Source organism: Macaca nemestrina, chromosome 11, assembly GCF_043159975.1.
Source record: "Macaca nemestrina isolate mMacNem1 chromosome 11, mMacNem.hap1, whole genome shotgun sequence".
Taxonomy (NCBI): Eukaryota; Metazoa; Chordata; class Mammalia; order Primates; family Cercopithecidae; genus Macaca; species Macaca nemestrina.
In genome coordinates, this window is record NC_092135.1 from 74,212,662 (window position 1) to 74,231,793 (window position 19,132).

General features: G+C 37.6%; 1 protein-coding gene across 2 annotated transcripts in view; it reads left to right on the plus strand.

Annotated features, from left to right (window-relative positions):
- The window catches only part of LOC105483182 (metaxin 2), a 73,294-nt gene that overhangs the window by 34,556 nt on the left and 19,606 nt on the right, over positions 1-19,132 (plus strand). The window lies entirely within an intron of this gene.

Genomic DNA, 19,132 nt, shown 5'->3' on the forward strand with positions numbered 1-19,132 from the left:
CTCCTGCAGTTCTGAGAGATTGCAACTTAGAATAACAACTGTATACTTTTTTGTTTAAAAAGTAAATAGCAAGCAGGACTTTATAATTTGTTGCTATTAAACAGAACAATAAAGATACAGTAGTAAGATGGAAAAACAACAGCCTTTTTTTTAAAACAGAAAAAGGCTAGAATTCTTCATTATTAGATATACAATATCAACATATTCAATCTAGCAACATTATATTTGAGCTGAAAATATACTTAAATTTGAAGCCATACACTACCCTGTGTGAGTGAAACATCTTTCATATAGTTCTAAGATGAAATTACCCTTGAATGAATAGCATCTTCATTTATCTTCAAACCCCTTCTGTGCTTTTAGTGAATCTATTCTTTCAACATTCTACAACAAGAATTACATTATACCATTATACCAGAGTACTTCTGCAGTGTGAAATAGATTGGTTTGGAAAATGAACCTGGCTTTGCTATAAATTACATTCACAGGTACAAAGGAATTTGTTATTTTGTTTAAAATAGTCATAAATATAATTAAGGTCTTAATTTATGTTAAACTACAAATATGGCTATTATGGTAACTGGATTAGGAACTTAATCTGTCACTTCAAGAATGATACCTAACACTTTTCATTTATAACCTTAGATACTTTATTTCAATTACAGGGTCTGCAGCTGTTTGATATAAAAATGAATTATTTTATAGATAGATTTGTTCATGGTTTTTAATTTTAAATCATGCCTCTTCAGTAAGGTAGAAAATAATTCTTCAGTTGTCACAAATTTTCCTTTGTGTCTGGTTGAAAAAGGATATGAATTAAAATTCACAACCATTTTTATTTTGTGTCCTGAAAATGGCGTTGCATGCTTGAGAATAGTCCTTAGTGAATTCTTACATAAAATATTTCAAATTTAATTAGGAAGTGAATAGAAGCTTTGTCTTAAAGAAGAAAAACTTGATGTCTGCTGTCTAAGGATAGCTTTACCTGGTTGGACTGAAAATGGATTGCTACCTGTCTAGAATTTGAATAACTTTGTTCATGTGACTTACATAAATTTAGAAGCTGTGTTTATAACCCCTCGAATCCCGTGGTATTAATCAGTGTAAAGTATCTAATCTTTAAAAGGTTATTAAAGGCAATTCTTTAAAATTTTGTTTTACTTTTATATTTTTATTGGCAAGCAATCCTGATTTTATTGCTTAGGTGCAACTAAAGAGAGTGTGCTGTGTATCTAACTTGAAAGACAAATGTTCATTTTGTCTTTGGAATAGAGAAGAGGAAAGAAGACATTGGTGCTGGTCATTGGCAAGTGTTTCAATACTGAGTTACTATTAGTTAATTAAAGAGAAATGAGTGTATTTTATGTTCCTGCCATCTGCTAGTTCATCCTAAGAACTTTAATTTTTTTTGTTATTATTTTTCTCAGTTGGGAATTTTTTTCTAAGTAACAAAATTTTAAAGCATTCATTATAGGAACTCAGAAAAAGAATATATATATTTTTTCCTTTTCTCCCCAACTGTTCATTCAGTGGCAACTATGTAACTGCTATGGTGTTAGGTTCCTGGGTTACAAGAATTGTTCTTTCTGTACCTTTGACTATTTTATAACTCTTGCTTAATTTTGACCCTACAACTTTATGAAAGTAGTAAACAAGATAGACATGGTCTGTATGTACTAATGAAGCTTATATTCTTGGGAGGAGGGGCTTTTATCCGTTCATTTATCGGTTTTATCAGTGTGTTATTTATATGTAATTCTCACAGGGAAAGCTTGTATCTTTCTCTATTCTAGTTGTCTTTTTTGTTGCTTTCGGAAATAACCTGATTTTTTTCTATAGCTGTCAGATGTTGATGTATCTAAAATTGACTTAGATATTCCAGGAGTAGTTTCTAGGTGAGAGTTTTATTAAGGAAGGTCAGTCTATGAAGTGATATGTCTTCAAATGTGCTCTCAAATAACATTTCATATTTTTTGGTAACAAATTCACTCTCTTTAAAGCTTTTTATGCTTATTGAATTGTGGTTTCTGTTTTCTACATAGATAATAATTATTATTATTATTTGTACTTTTAAGTTCTAGAGTACATGTGCACAAGGTGCAGATTTGATATATAGGTATACATGTGCCATGTTGGTTTGCTGCACCCATCAACTCATCATTTACATTAGGTATTTCTCCTAATGCTATCCCTCCCCCAGGCCCCCACCCCCTGACAGGCCCCGGTATGTGATGTTCTGCCCTGTGTCCAAGTGATCTCATTGTTCAGTTCCCACCTAAGAGTGAGAACATGTGGTGTTTGGTTTTCTGTCCTTGTGATAGTTTGCTGAGAATGATGGTTTCCAGCTGCATCCATGTCCCTGCAAAGGACATGAACTCATCCTTTTTTATGGCTGCATAGTATTCCATGGTGTATATGTGCCACATTTTCTTAATCCAGTCTATCATTGATGGACATTTGGGTTGGTTCCAGGTCTTTGCTATGTGAACAGTGCTGCAGTAAACATATGTGTGCATGTGTCTTTATAGTAGCATGATTCGTAATCCTTTGGGTATATACCCAGTAATCGGGTTGCTGGGTCAAATGGTAATTCTAGTTCTAGATCCTTGAGGAATCGCCACACTGTCTTTCACAATGGTTGAACTAATTTTCACTCCCACGAACAGTGTAAAAGCATTCCTATTTCTCCACATCCTCTCCAGCATCTGTCGTTTCCTGACTTTTTAATGATTGCCATTCTAACTGGCGTGAGATGATACCTCATTTTGGTTTTGATTTGCATTTCTTTGATGACCAGTGATGATGAGCATTTTTTCATGTGTCTGTTGGCTTCATAGATGTCTTCTTTTGAGAAGTGTCTGTTCATATCCTTTGCCCAGTTTTTGATGGTTTTTTTTTTTTTTTTGTAAATTTGTTTGAGTTCTTTGTAGCTTCTGATATTAGCCCTTTGTCAGATGGGTAGATTGCAAAAATCTTCTCCCATTCTGTAGGTTGCCTGTTCACTCTGATGGCAGTTTCTTTTGCTGTGCAGAAGCTCTTTAGTTTAATTAGATCCCATTTGTCTATTTGGGGTTTTGTTGCCATTGCTTTTGGTGTTTTAGTCATGAAGTCCTTGCCCATGCCTATGTCCTGAATGGTATTGCCTAGGTTTTCTTCCAGGTTTTTTATGATTTTAGGTCTAACATTTAGGTCTTTAATCCATCTTGAATTAAGTTTTGTATAAGGTGTAAGGTAGGGATCCATCTGCAGCTTTCTACATATGGCTAGCCAGTTTTCCCAGCACCATTTATTAAATAGGGAGTCCTTTCCCCATTTCTTGTTTTTGTCAGATTTGTCAAAGATCAAATGGTTGTAGATGTGTGGTGTTTTTTCTGAGGCCTCTGTTCTGTTCCATTGGTCTATATCTCTGTTTTGGTACCAGTACCATACTGTTTTGGTTACTGTAGTCTTGTAGTATGGTTTGAAGTCAGGTAGCGTGATGCCTCCAGCTTTGTTCTTTTTGCTTAGGATTGTCTTGGCAATGTGGGCTCTTTTGGTTCCATATGAACTTTAGTTTTTTCCAATTCTGTGAAGAAAGTCATTGGTAGCTTGATGGGGATGGCATTGAATCTATAAATTACTTTAGGCAGTATTGCCATTTTCATGATAATGATTTTTCCTATCCATGAACATGGAATATTCTTCCATTTGTTTGTGTCCTCTTTTATTTCATTGAGCCGTGGTTTGTAGTTCTCCTTGAAGAGGTCCTTCACATCCCTTGTAAGTTGGATTCCTAGGTATTTTATTCTCTTTGTAGCAATTGGGAATGGGAGTTCACTCATGATTTGGCTCTCTGTTTGTCTATTAATGGTGTTTGGGAATGCTTGTGATTTTTGCACATTGATTTTGTATCCTGAGACTTTGCAGAAGTTGCTTATCAGCTTGAGATTTTGGGCTGAGACAATAGGGTTTTCTAAATATACAATCATGTAATCTGCAAACAGGGACAATTTGACTTCCTCATTTTCTAATTGAATACCCTTAATTTCTTTCTCTTGTCTGATTGCCCTGGCTAGAATTTCCAACACTATGTTGAATAGAAGTGGTGAGAGAGGGCATCCTTGTCTTGTGCCAATTTTCAAAGGGAATGCTTTCAGTTTTTGCCCATTTGGTATGGTATTGGCTGTGGGTTTGTCATAAATAACTCTTATTATTTTGAGATATGTTCCATCAATACCTAGTTTGTTGAGACTTTTTATTGTGAAGGGCTATTGAATTTTGTCAAAAGCCTTTTCTGCATCTATTGAGATAATCGTGGTTTTTGTTGTTGGTTCTGTTTATGTGATGGATTACATTTATTGATTTGCGTATATTGAACCAGCCTTGCATCCCAGGGATGAAGCCGACTTGATTATGGTGGATAAGGTTTTTGATGTGCTGCTGCTGGATTCGGTTTGCCAGTATTTTATTGAGGATTTTTCGCATTGATGTTCATCAGGAATATTGGTCTAAAATTCTCTGTTTTTGTAGTGTCTCTGCCAGGCTTTGGTATCAGGATGATGTTGGCCTCATAAAATCAGTTAGGGAGGATTCCCTGTTTGGAATAGTTTCAGAAGCAATGGTACCAGCTCCTCTTCATAGCTCTGGTAGAATTCGGCTGTGAATCTGTCTGGTCCTGGACTTTTTTTGGTTGATAGACTATTTATTATTGCCTCAATTTCAGAGCCTGTTATCACTCTATTCGGAGATTCAACTTCTTCCTGGTTTAGTGTTGGAAGGGTGTATGTGTCCAGCAATTTATCCGTTTCTTCTAGATTTTCTAGTTTATTTGCGTAGAGGTGTTTATAGTATTCTCTGATGATAGTTTGTATTTCTTTGAGATCGTTGGTGATATCCCCTTTATCATTTCTTTATTGCGTCTATTTGATTCTACTCTCTTTTCTTCTTTATTAGTTTTGCCCAAAACCAGTTCCTAGATTCATTGATGTTTTGAAGGGTTTTTTGTGTCTCTATCTCTTTCAGTTCTGCTCTGATCTTAGTTATTTCTTGTCTTGTACTAGCTTTTGAATTTGTTTGCTCTTGCTTCTCTAGTTCTTTTAATTGTGATGTTAGGGTGTCAATTTTAGATCTTTCCTGCTTTCTCTTGTGGGCATTTAGTGCTGTAAATTTCCCTTTACACACTGCTCTAAATGTGTCCCAGAGATTCTAGTACATTGTGTCTTTGTTCTTATTGGTTTCAAAGAACATCTTTATTTCTGCCTTCATTCTTTTATTTACCCAGTAGTCATTCAGGAGCAAGTTGTTCTGTTTCCATGTAGTTGTGCGATTTTGAGTGAGTTTCTTAATCCTGAGTTCTAATTTGATTGCACTGTGGTCTGAGAGACAGTTTGTTGTGATTTCAGTTCTTTTACGTTTGATGAGGAGTGCTTTACTTCCAATTATGTGGTCAATTTTAGAATAAGTGCAATGTGGTGCTGAGAAGAATGTATATTCTGTTGAATTAGAGTGGAGAGTTCTGTAGGTGTCTATTAGGTCTGCTTGTTGCAGAGCTGAGTTTAGGTCCTGGATATCCTTGTTAACCTTCTGTCTCATTGATCTGTCTGATATTGACAGTGGGGTGTTAAAGTCTCCCATTATTATTGTGTGGGAGTCTAAGTTTCCTTGTAGGTCTCTGAAGACTTGCTTTATGAATCTGTGTACTTCTGTATTGGGCGCATATATATTTAGCATAGTTAGCTCTTCTTGTTGAATTAATCCCTTTACCATTATGTGATGGCCTTCTTTGTCTCTTTTAACTGTTGGTGTAAAGTCTGTTTTGTCAAAGACTAGGATTGCAACCCCTGCCTTTTTTTGTTTTCCATTTGCTTGGTAGATCTTCCTCCATCCCTTTATTTTGAGCCTATGTGTGTCTCTGCACGTGAGATGGGTATCCTAAATACAGCAGATGGATGGGTCTTGACTCTTCATCCAATTTGCCAGTCTTTGTCTTTTAATTGGAGCATTTAGCCCATTTACATTTAAGGTTAATATTGTTATGTGTGAACTTGATCCTGTCATTATGATGTTAGCTGGTTATTTTGCTCGTTAGTTGATGCAGTTTGTTCCTAGCATCGATGGTCTTTACATTTCGGCATGTTTTTGCAATGGCTGGTACCGGTTGTTCCTTTCCATGTTTAGTGCTTCCTTCAGGAGCTCTTGTAGGACAGGCCTGGTGGTGACAAAATCTCTCAGCCTTTGCTTGTCTGTAAAGGATTTTATTTCTCCTTCATTTATGAAACTTCGTTTGGCTGGATATGAAATTCTGCGTTGAAAATTCTTTTCTTTAAGAATGTGGAATATTGGTGCCCACTGTCTTCTGGCTTGTAGAGTTTCTGCCAAGAGATCTGCTGTTAGTCTGATGGGCTTCCCTTTGTGGGTAACCCAACCTTTCTCTCTGGCTTCTCTTAACATTTTTTCCTTCATTTCAACTTTGGCGAATCTGACAATTATGTGTCTTGGAGTTACTCTTCTTGAGGAGTATCTTTGTGGCGTTCTCTGTATTTCCTGAATTTGAATGTTGGCCTGCCTTGCTAGGTTGGGGAAGTTCTCCTGGGTAATATCCTGAAGAGTGTTTTCCAGCTTGGTTCCATTCTCCGCATCACTTTCAGGTACACCAGTCAAACATAGATTTGGTTTTTTCATATAGACCCACATTTCTTGGAGGCTTTGGTCATTTCTTTTTACACTTTTTTCTCTAACCTTGTCTTCTTGCTTTATTTCATTAATTTAATCTTCAATCACTGATACCCTTTCTTCTCCGTGATCGAGTCGGCTGTTGAAGCTTGTGCATGCGTCACGAAGTTCTCATGCCATGGTTTTCAGCTCCATCAGTTCATTTAAGGTCTTCTCTACACTGTTTATTCTAGTTAGCCATTCGTCTAACCTTTTTTCAAGGTTTTTAGCTTCCTTGAGATGGGTTTGAACATCCTCTTTTAGCTTGGAGAAGTTTGTTATTACTGACCTTCTGAAGCCTACTTCTGTCAGCTCGTGAAAGTCATTCTCCATCCAGCTTTGTTCCGTTGCTGGTGAGGAGCTGTGATCCTTTGGAGGAGGAGAGGTGCTCTGATTTTTAGAATTTTCAGCTTTTCTGGTCTGATTTCTCACCATCTTTGTGGTTTTATCTACCTTTGGTCTTTGATGTTGGTGACCTATAGATGGGGTTTTGGCATAGATAACCTTTTCGTTGATGTTGATGCTATTCCTTTCTGTTTGTTAGTTTTCCTTCTAACAGTCAGGTACCTCAGCTGCAGATCTGTTGGAGTTTGCTAGAGGTCCACTCCAGACCCTGTTTGCTTGGGTATCACCAGAGGAGGCTGCAGCACGGCAAATATTACTGCCTGATCTTTCCTCTGGAATCTTCATCCCAGAGGGGCATCCATGTATATAAGGTGTCTTTCAGCCCCTACAGGGAGGTGTCTCTGAGTTAGGCTACACGGGGGTCAGGGACCCACTTAAGGAGGCAGTCTGTCCGTTTTCAGAGCTCAGACACTGTGCTAGGAGAAGCACTGCTCTCTTCAGAGCTGTCAGACAGGGATGTTGAAGTCTGCAGAAGTTGTCTGCTGCCTTTTGTTCAGCTATGCCCTGCCCACAGAGGTGGAGCGTAGAGGCAGTAGGCCTCCTTGAGCTGTGGTGGGCTCTGGCAAGTTCGAGCTTCCAGATGGCTTTGTTTACCTACTCAAGCCTCAGCAATGGCGGACGACCCTCCCCTAGCCAGGGGGCTGTCTAACACAGATCGATCTCAGACTGCTGCACTAGCAGTGAGCAACGTTCTGTGGGTGTGGGAGCCACCGAGCCAGGCCTGGGAGAGAATCACCTTGTCCGCTAGTTGCTAAGACCTTGGGAAGAGCACAGTATTTGGGCAGGAGTGTCCTGTTTTTCCAGGTAGTCTGTCACGACTTCCCTTGGCTAGGAAGGGGAAATTCCCCGACCCCTTGCGCTTCCTGGGTGAGGTGACACCCCGCCCTGCTTCTGCTTGCCCTCCATGAGCTGCGCCCATTGTCCAACCAGTCCCAATGAGATGAACCAGGTACCTCAGTTGGAAATGGAGAAATCAGCCGTCTTCTGCGTTGATCATGCTGGGAGCTGCAGACTGGAGCTGTTCCTGTTTGGCCGTTTTGTGGCTGTGGGCCAGATCATTATTGTTTTTAAGTTGAATTCCTGTTACTGTTTTCTAAAGCAATATCAACTTACTGATATTTGTAACTATTGATTTTTTAAAATATCTCTGAACTTAACGAGTTACATCTAACTTTTTAAAACAGTGAATTCTGAACCCATAAAATTACAAAATGCTAATTTTTGCTATAGTTTACTAGCTTTCTATGAACTTAGGTATGTTTGCATTTATTTTTAGGAATATCTATGGCTTGTTCATTAAGCAGATGTTTATTGAGACTTTATTGTATGCCGAGGACTAAAGTAGTAAACAAGATAGACATTGTCTATGTATATTAATGAACCATATATACTTGGGGGATGGAGTCCTTCTGTCAGTTCATTTATCAGTTTTATCAGTGTGTATGACTCTAAAAATTATTCATAAACATTTATATCAATATTAAGATATCTCATTTTTGCTTTGTTAGAAAAGATTATATTATATAATTATATATATTGAAAACATAAAGCATATATTCATTATTCTTTTGAAAAGTTCTATTGGGCCAGGCGTGGTGACTCACGCCTGTAATCCCAGCACTTTGGGAGGCTGAGGCGGGTGGATCACCTAAGGTCAGGAGTTTGAGACCAGCATGTCCAACCTGGTGAAACCCCAACTCTACTAAATACAGAAAATTAGCCGGGGGTGGTGGTGCATGCCCGTAATCCCAACTGCTTGTGAGGCTGAGGTGAGAGAATCGCTTGAATCTGTGAGGCGGAGGTTTCAGTGAGCTGAGATCGCACCATTGCACTCCAGCCCGGGCGACAGTAGTGAAACGCCATCTCAAAAAAAAAAAAAAAAGAAAAGTACTTTTGGTTATTTTTCTTTATTCTTTTAACATCTTTCTAGAAATTTTTATCTCAGTACACACTCTTGGTATTTTGATTTTATAGAAGTAAATGCAATTAAATTATAGTATGTAATAATTATTTTAATTTTTCTCATAAGGAGACATAGGAAAAGGTAATAAAATAAATGAAGCCAGCTTTCTTTTGAAGTCACCGAGGTTAAGTGGTCTTCCTTCCTTTGCAGATGAACAAATGAATATTTATTATTATGAATGCTGTTACTACTATTAATAATAGTACCTTATATTTTTTGAATTACTCTGTGTCAGATAGTGTATAAAGTGTTTTACATATAGAACTTCAGTTAATCTGCCTGATTGTCTAATTTAGAAATGAGAAAACTTCTGAGGTAAAGGTACTTTCTCAAGCTAACATTTCCCAGGATTCTACCCAGAGAGCTCTCTCTGATATTCTGCTCATTAACTTCTTATTGTTCTAGACTGATTCTTTTTTTTTTTTTTTTTAAAGGAGATAGGGTCTCACTCTGTTACCCAGACTGGAGTGCAGTGGTGCAGTCTTGGCTCACTGCAACCTCCATCTCCCAGGCTCAAGTGATTCTCTCACCTCAGCCTCCCAAGTAGCTGAGATTACAGGTGTGCACCACCACCACCCAACTAATTTTTGTATTTTTAATAGAGATGGGGTTTCACCATTTTGGCCAGCTGATCTTGAACTCCCGACTTCAAATAATCCACCCGCCTTGACCTCCCAAGGTGCTGGGATTATAGGCGTGAGCCACTGTGCCTGGCCTTACTGTTCTATACTGATTATTAAGACTGATGCAGAGGATTTCCTTCTTTTAAATGTATGTTCACTCTAGTCTTTTTTTCACTTAGGTAACTTGCTTTTAAAATCTGTACTCTGTTACGATCCATTAGGTTCTGCTAGGGTACTTAATCAGTAAAATGTGTTGGTAGTTGCCCAGTCATGAGTGGTAGGGTTTATGACTCAGCAACAGAAAGTAAGAATAAAGGATGGTAAGGACAGCAATCTCAGTGAGGCAGCATCATTTCTGTGCACAATAGCCACCAAGGCTGACTGTTTCCATTCAACCACGTTGAACCCTTTTTACCATTTTCTGAACTATGTATTGCCTTTTTTAATTTTTATTTTAATGCAGTTAAAATAAAGGATATTTGATATTTTAAAAAGTGTTGTAGAGTCTGTTCCCTTACTCCTGTCAGAAACCATCGTATTTAGGGCTGGATGTGGTGGCTCACGCCTCTAATCCCAGCCCTTTGGAATGCCAAGACGGGCAGATTGCTTGAGGCCAAGAGTTCACCACCAGCCTGGCCAACATGGCAAAACCCTGTCTCTGCTAAAAATACAAAAAATTAGCTGGGTGTAGTGGTACATGCCTGTAGTCCTACCTACTTGGGAGGCTGAGGCATGAGAATTGCTTGAGCCTGGGAGGCAGAGGTTATGGTGAGCCGAGATTGCACTGCTGCACTCCAGCCTGGGTGACAGAGCGAGACTCTGTCTCAGAAAAAAAAGAACAACAAAAAACCAAAACCAATATATTTACTTTTTTCTGTAAATGAATTGGGTTACTTTTTGGCTTTACATTTAGTTTCACTGATTTCCTGCAACATTTCTTTCTGGGATATTATTAGTATATTTGGGATTGAAGACTTGAAATTAGATATGTGTAATATTTAAGATGTTTTGTTGATTTGCACATTAATGTTATTCTGTTTACCTGATTTTCTTTATCATAAGACCTGCATGCTTACTTTTGACATCCCGAAGATTGGGCCATAGTTACTGAGATTTTAAACGATTCAAGCGAGCAGTGGTTCCTTCATGTGTAACTTCTCAGTAAATTTTCAGAAGATCATACTGTTCTTATGGGACAACTTCTTAGCTTCTTAAAGCTTCTCATTTAACCAAGACGTTAAATTGACTTTTCAGTTTTTAAACTTGGTAGGCTATAGATGCAGGAAGCAGAAAAGACCAGAGATGAAGACAATCCTTGATTATATTTTTATTCTGCCTGACATCTGTAGTTCTTCTTATTTCTTAACACCTTGATAAGTATCATACCTGCAGGAAGTGCTAACAGATGTATTATGTACATTTGTAGGCACGTCTGTCAGTTGTGTGCACAAAAGAGGTTGGGTGGCCTTGAGGATTGGGCTTCTCAAATTTTTAATAGAACTTGCTTATCTGGTTTTCAAAGCACATGGCTGTACTCTTAGCAATTCTAGGCCTTTGAAAAAAGAGTAGAGTTGTCTGCTATTCATTTCTCGTCAGAAGTCTATCCAAAAAGTGATAATTAGAGACGATGATCTAAAGACTTGTAGGTCCCCTTCCTTCCACCAAACCTGCTCACCTCAAGTTTTTCCTTGGTAAATACCAGTTCCATCTTTCTAGTTGTTTATGCCAGAAACTTTTAGTCATTTTTGGAGATCTTTTTCCTATATCCACATTGAGTTATCAGCAAAACTTCTTGATCCTCCCTTAAAAATATAGCTAGAATCTGACGTATCACTTTCATCACTCCCACCCTGGTCCAGGCCACCATCATATCTTGCCTGGATCATTACAAAAGCTTCCTAATTCGTTCTCCTGCTTCAGTGGTTCTGCTCTCAACAGTCTAATCTCTCTATAGTTGTGTCCTTTGAAGTGTTCAGTTAGATTACGGCAATCCCCAGCTCAACACCTTCTAATGATTTCTTGTCTCACTCAGTAGAAGCCAAAGATCTCACAATTACCTATAACGTCCTACATGATATTTTTGGTTGCCTCTCTGATCCCATCTCTTAGTACTCACTTCCTTACTCCCACATAGTCATACTGGTCTTGTTAACTGTTGGTGAAACATAGATGAAACACAAGCCTGCTTCAGGCCTTTAAACTTGGACTATTCTCCCCTTAGATATCTGCATGGCTTGCTCCCTAACTTTCTTAGGTTTATGGTCAAATGTTTCCTTATTAGCCCTTATCTGACTACCCTATATTTAATAGCCATACCTTTACACTGCTTTGTATTTCTAAGTAGCAGGAATTACCATGCATATTTTCTGGTTTATTTGCTTGTTATCTGTCTCCATTGTGATGTAAACTCCATAAGCACTGAGACTTTATGTTGTCCCAGTAGCTAGGGCAGTCCTTGATACATAGTAGGTGCTCAGTATATATGTATCAAATTTATTTTTGTAGGTACTCAAAGTTATGTCTTTCTGGCAAGTTAGCTCACCAGGAAGTTTCATAGTGGACCAGATAGCCTTTGTAGGCCTTTTTGAACTATGTTTTAATGTTTTGCTCTAGGTGGTTAGAAGAAACAGCGTCATGAAAAGCATTTTTGCATTTGGCGTTATGTCATCTTATGTAATTCAGTAGCCCTTATTAGAGATTCCAGAGGAGAAATGTCTTTTGGAATTTAGTGTAAGAAATCCAGTTGAGGAGCAACCTTACTCTTTATTTTTTGAGTTTTTGTTTGTTTGTTTGTTTGTTTGTTTGATTTTTGTTTTGACAAGGTCTTATGCCTATCACCCAGGCTAGAGTGCAGTGGTGTGATCATGGCTTACTACAGCCTCAACCTCCTGGGCTTAGGTGATTCTCCCACCTCAGCCTCCCAAGTAGCTGGGACTACAGGCACACACCATCATGCTTGTCCATTTTTTTGTGTTTTTAGTTGAGATGGGATTTTGCCATGTTGCCCAGGCTGGTCTTGATTGAACTCCTGGACTCAAGTGATCAGCCTGCTTTAGCCTCCCAAAGTGCTGGGATTACTGGTGTGAGCCACCTTGCCCAGCCAACCTTATTCTTTTTTGAAGGCTATAAATATTCCGTTGATGGATGCGTCACAATTTGTTTTAACCAGTCTTTTATTGATAGGTATCAAGCTGTTGTTATTATTTTGCTGTTATAAGTAGAGCTTAAGTGTGAATATCCTTACACATATCTTGTATAATTTTTTACATATATGTTCATATTATATACTTATAGCAATAACATTTCTAGTTCAAAGGATATGTACATATAGAATTTTGGTAGACCTTACCAGAGTGCTCTCAAAAGGTCACATTGATTGTATATTACAACCAGTGGTTGACTATGAATGGTGTTTTGGATTTTGACTTAAGTGTCTTTTTAAAAACAAAACAAAACAAAACAAAAAAAAACCTTTTATTTTCAGAAGTTTCTGTTGCTTTGTTTTCAAAAATTCACATGACTAAAACTAGACGTTATTGTTTACATTTTCATATGTTCATTTATTTATTCATCTGGTAGTCATCATCTGCCTGTTATGTACGAGGCACATAACTTCTTTCCTTCCTTTTTTCCCCTCTTCCTTTTTTCTCTCCCTCCCTCCCTCCCTCTACACCCTGATCTCTGTTCTTTTTTCTCATCTTAAGATAGTGATACTTGTACATACCTTATAGGGTAAAGTTCTTGTGCAAGTACTTGGCATATAGTAAGTGCTCAGTAAATATTCGCCATTATAATTTTTCTGTGAAGTTGTCTTGCTCTTTGCAGTTTTGTTTGCCAGTTCCTTTTTCTGTGGTTTGTTTTGGCTCTATATTTTGTTTGAGGCTTTCCTCAGGTATCTGTTGATCTCTGCTAACAATTTATAGTTAAGAGTAAGGCTAAGGAGATGAGGGACTTTTTGACATGTGGCTGTCACTGTAGGTTGATTACATATTGAGAGGTCATTTTTGTTACTCACTATTCCTAGCCCATCCCACCCCCAATAAAACCATCAATATGTAGATTTCTTTTCTCTAGAGAGATATCCTGTAGTGATATCCTATGTTTGGGAGCTGAGAGGGGAGAGGGATCCTGTGTGAATCTTGTTCAGTATGTATACTTACCTTTAACTTTGCCTCTTTCAGAGTGACACCTCACCCAGTGCCCTCTGCTGTTTGGGTCCCTCTAGTTCAGTTTCTCCAAAGAATAAATCTTTCTCTTCTGCCAGACTGGGGGAGGGCTAATTGTCTGATGCTTAGTTAGACTTTCATCCAATCCTTTATTTGCTGTCCTATATCTCACCTCTGCCTTCTGTGTTACTTGGTGCTTCCAATTTTGGAATCTTCCTAGTTTCTGTGATGCAAATGTATTGATTTTCTACTGTGCAAACTCTTAGGTTTCAGCTTCCTCTGCCCTGCTAAGTCTGCCTTCCATCTTAGAAAAATGGGTTGACATCTTTGGTCTGCTTTTGTCTCCTCTGCTATTCTTTATGTTTTTCTGGGTGTATACCTTTTCTGTTTCTTCATTGTTATTTTAATAGAGTTTTTTTAAAGGTTGCAGAGATAAATGTGTAAGTTTAGTCCTTCATATTTAACCAGTTATTGATGATCTGGTAATAGTTTTTTTTTCTTTCAATTTTTTTAAAATAAAAAACCCTGCCCCGACACCCTACTCTTTCAAGTGAATTTTTAGATGTTATGAATTAATGTATTCAATATGTCGAAACTACATCAAGCTGATTAAATTTCAGGGTCTTAGAAATCAGATACAGGCAGTTATGTTCTGTGTGCATATACATATGTGTGCATTTAAGAAATTTCCTACCAGGTACTCACTATATATAAAATATGGGTGCAGTTTTAATGCATTCTTCAGTTCTTAGTTTTCACATATTAATACATTTGCCTCATCATTTTAACAATTTGAGTTGCTCAGCAAATGAGTAATCTTTATATTCTCTCAGAAATTGGAAATACGGTATTTAATGTGTCACCATCATCAAAAGTTGATTGTATCACTTGCAGGATTTTTGGACTCTGTGCTATCATGCAGCTTTTTAAAAATATGTTTGGTATAATCACTTTCAGATGATGTCAGCTTCTCTTGCTAAGGTCTCCTTTATGTACTGATTACTGTTGTTATATATCCATGCTATCTGATAGACATCATCACATCACACTGTGATGATGGAAGTGTTCTGAATCTGGACTGTTCAATAAATACAGTAGCCACTAGCCACATGTGCCTGTTGAGCACTGGAAATGTGGCTAGTGTGACTAGGGAACTGAATTTAAAATTTTATTCAAACAATTAAGGCGCCACATGTGACTAGTGGCTGCCATATTGGACAGCATAGTTATAAAACGTTACTCTAATAGGATGTGCTAAGTGTTTTATTCAAATTATTTTATGCTGTTATTCATTTAAATTAGTTTGGAATAAAGTATTCAACGGAGGAATAAGAGTTAGCTGAGTTGTTCCAAGTTCATTATTCATTATTATAATTTGAAATACATTTTTCTTTGACTTCCATAAGAATAAAAATATGCAGATTGCTATTTCTGAATTGAAAAGAGGATATGTTTAGGTGAGTGTGCCATGCCAGTTATTTGGAGTATTTTTGTGTGCTGATAAGATATTGAAAGTCAAAGCGGAAGGTGAAAGTGAGCCTCTCCAGTGTTTTCTTCCATCTTTCAAGAGAAAGAGGAAATACTGTTTGAACCAAACCTTGCTATTGTTTTAAAGTTTTCATATTATTGAAAATAGTCATGGTAATGTTTTGGTTTTGCTTTTTTTTTTTTTTTGCATGATCATAGCTCACCTTGAATTACTGGGCTCAAGCTATCCTCCTACCATAGCTTCCACAAGTAGCTGGGACTATAGGTGCCTGCCACCACAGTGCTGCTAATTTTTTTGTTTGTTTGTTTTGTTTTGTTTGTTTTGTTTTGAGACGGAGTCTTGCTCTGTCACCCAGGCTGGAGTGCAGTGGTACGACCTCAGGTCACTGCAACCTCTGCCTCCCGGGTTCAAGTGATTCTCCTGCCTCAACCTTCTGAGTAGCTGGGACTATAGGCATGCACGCCCGGCTAATTTTTGTATTGTTAGTAGAGTCAGGGTTTCACCATGTTGGCCAGGCTGGTCTCAAACTCCTGACCTCATGATCCTCCTGCCTCGGCCTCCCGGAATTATAGGCATAAGCCACTGCGCCCCGCCTGTGCTGCTAATTAAAAAAAATTTTTGTAGAGAGAAACTCTCACTATGTTTCCCAGACTGGTCTTGAACTCTCAGCCTCAAGGAATCCTCCCTCCTCGGCCTCTGGAAGCACTGGGACTCGCCTGTTTTTGCATTTTTAAAGTTTGGATGAAAATGCTTTGTGACATCAAACTTTTTTGTGAACTGCAGATTAATTGGTTAACTAGAATTATGTTATCAGTTGAGGTCTGTAGTAAGTTGAGTGTCATTTAATTGGTAAAATTGTCAGTTAGTTTTTATACAAAAATAAAAAGCATGGGACCAAGAAGCATGGGTTTTGGGAGTTGAAGGTTGCATTGAGCTGAGATTGTGCAACTACACTCCAGCCTGGGCGACAGAGTGAAATTCTGTCTCAAAAAAAAGAAGCATAGGTTTGATTGCAGAACATTACAATTCTGCTTTTATTTTAAGTGAAATACAATATTTTTGGAATATTAATTAGCATAGTTACCACTATGCATGTAGTTTAGCAAAATATACTATATTTACTATTTTATACAGTATTATTATTGTTAACAGTTGAATATTATTCAGGCCTTTGAGAAGATATATTAAACAGTTATTTCAGACTCTTTTTTTGTTCTACTGAAGGCCTGAATCCCTTCTTAGTTTCTCATTCTCAGCAAGTGAATTCTCCTTCCATTTCATAAAATATGAGCACTCACATTCTTGTTCTTTCGTATCAACTTGCAGTCATCATCACTGATTCCCCACCACCTCTTGCATTACAGTGGAAAAAGTTTCTTATTCTGACAAAAACAGATCTCTCCAGCTAAGATCTTATTTCCTCCCTTTTTACCTATTCTTTTTTTTTTTTTTTTTTTTTTTTTTTTTTTTTTGAGACAGGGTCTCATTGTATTGCACAGGCTGGAGTGCAGTGGTGTGATCATGGCTTACTGCAGCCTTGACCTCCCAGGTTCAAGCAATCCTCCCACCTCAGCCTCTTGAGTAACTGAGACTAAAGGTGTACACCACCATGCCCAGCCAATTTTTTAAACTTTTTTGTAGGAATGGATTCTCCCTATGTTTTCTAAGCTGGTCTTGAACTCCTGGCCTCAAGTGATCCTTTTGCCTTGGCCTCCCCAAAAGTGCTGAGATTATAGGTGTGAGCCACTGCTCCTGGCCACATGGATCTTGTATATCAGTTATTTCACTTGTTTTATGTAATTTCAGCCTATCTCCATTATTTTTTTTCTTTGTGTTTTAATAAGCTCCACTCTTCTTCATATGTAATATGTAATAGAACCCTTCTCCTTCCTTCTTCCTTTTTTCCTGATCCAGGCTTTTTGAAAGAACTGTTTATGTTCATTTTCTCTAATTCTTTCCTTACAAGCCATGCTTTGACATGATTTTGATGCATGCTGAAGTTTGAGAATCACCACCCTACCCTATCTTTGTGGGTCAGTCCGGAAGCTCACTATTATCGCTATGAATTGGAATCACTGGTTATAGGTTTTAGAGGACTCTTAGTTTCCACTTAGACACAGAAGAATCAACTTCTGGTGGGGCAGGATGGTGTTTAAACTTAGAAATCATGACTGTAGGTGAATTAATTAAGATGAGGTTTGGCAGTGAGTGACAGAAACCCAATATAGTGGTAGCTTAAAAAGATAGTTCACTTCTCGTACAGACATGGGTAATCCAGGTTTGGTGACTACATGATTATCAGGAACCTACCTAGGCCCCTTTACTCTCGTTGCTCTACCATTTCCAACACTCAACTGCTACTTCCTGGTTCTGTTTGGCTGCTATAGCTATAGCCATCCCTTTTACATTCTAGTCAACAGGGAGGAAAAAGAGGAGATATTTTCCCCTTTTAAAGAAACTTCCCAGCAGTTGTCCAGAACTTTTAGTCCATTTGGCCATACCCAGTTATAAGGGAGCCCAGAAAATAAGTTTTTATTTTAGGCAGCCTTGTTTGCAGATGTAGTTTCTATCACTGTAGGGAAAGGGGAGAACATATGTGACAGGAATAACAGCCTCTGCCATGATGAGCTCTTGGGAGCTTTGAATGGCTCAATCAGTAAACAGTATTGCTTATTATAAGTAGTGCACTATGAAAGGTTAATTGTGGGAAAATGAGGGAGACTGGGGGGAGGAGAACAGAATTGCAAAAAAAAAAATTAAAAATCTCCCGCTTGGTTTTCTAAGAGATTCCGTTTACTTGGGGAGATCAGACATGCATACATAAGTTACAGAGCAATGTAAGAATCAGAGGATGTAATTAGGGGGGGAATCAGACTCATGTGGGATTTATTTTTGGAGGCAGGCATCTCTAAAGGACTGGAGTTTTGAGAAAACAGAAGAGAATTGACATACTTTTGGGTAAAAGGAGTTCTTTGTAGAAGAAATTAATCACTGTATTGTACCCTTAACACTTAACAAGAGTCTTAATACTTATTTCTAATCTAGAGCTGAGGAAGGAATTATAATAAACCTATGAGAAATCTCTGTGAGTAAAATGATAAATAATATCCTTGTTAATTTATTAATTTATCTTACTTTTGACATCTATTTATAGTACTTTCAATTTCAAAATAGATAAAAGGTTTGTCTTCCAATCTGTATGTGGTAATTAGAACCATTGCAACTTATGACTTCCCAATTGAATAACTGAATGATTTTATAGAAATAGCATAGTAAATTTTGTGAATAGAGAAAAAGAAGCCAAGGAGTCATAGAAGAGAGAACAAGGGGAGTGAACGTTGAGTATTGTAAAAAACAGTGGGCTTGGCAGAGTTCACTGGTGTCTTAAAAACATTTAAAAATGAATTAGTGTGATCTAGTAATAGAGTTTTGCATTTTTTTTACTTAATATTATAATGTGTACATTTTTTCTTGTAAAAATTTTTCTACAGCACATTTTTTCTTGTGGTAAAAATTTTTCTAAAGCATGAGTTTTAAAATTGGTTGTATAGCATTCCATAGTTTGGATTTACTATAATGATTTACCCCATACCCTTATTATTAGACATATAAATTGCTTATAACATTTTTGTAACTATGAACAAAGATAAACAGTTTAAGTCTTTAAAAAGTGAATTAGTGAGCACAGAAGCTACCTGTTGGAATATAGAGTATTACTGGAGAGAACTTTGAGGTAGCAGAGATAGTATTTTGAGTTTTACTCTAAAATGAGGAAGATGATGATCCTATAGAAAAT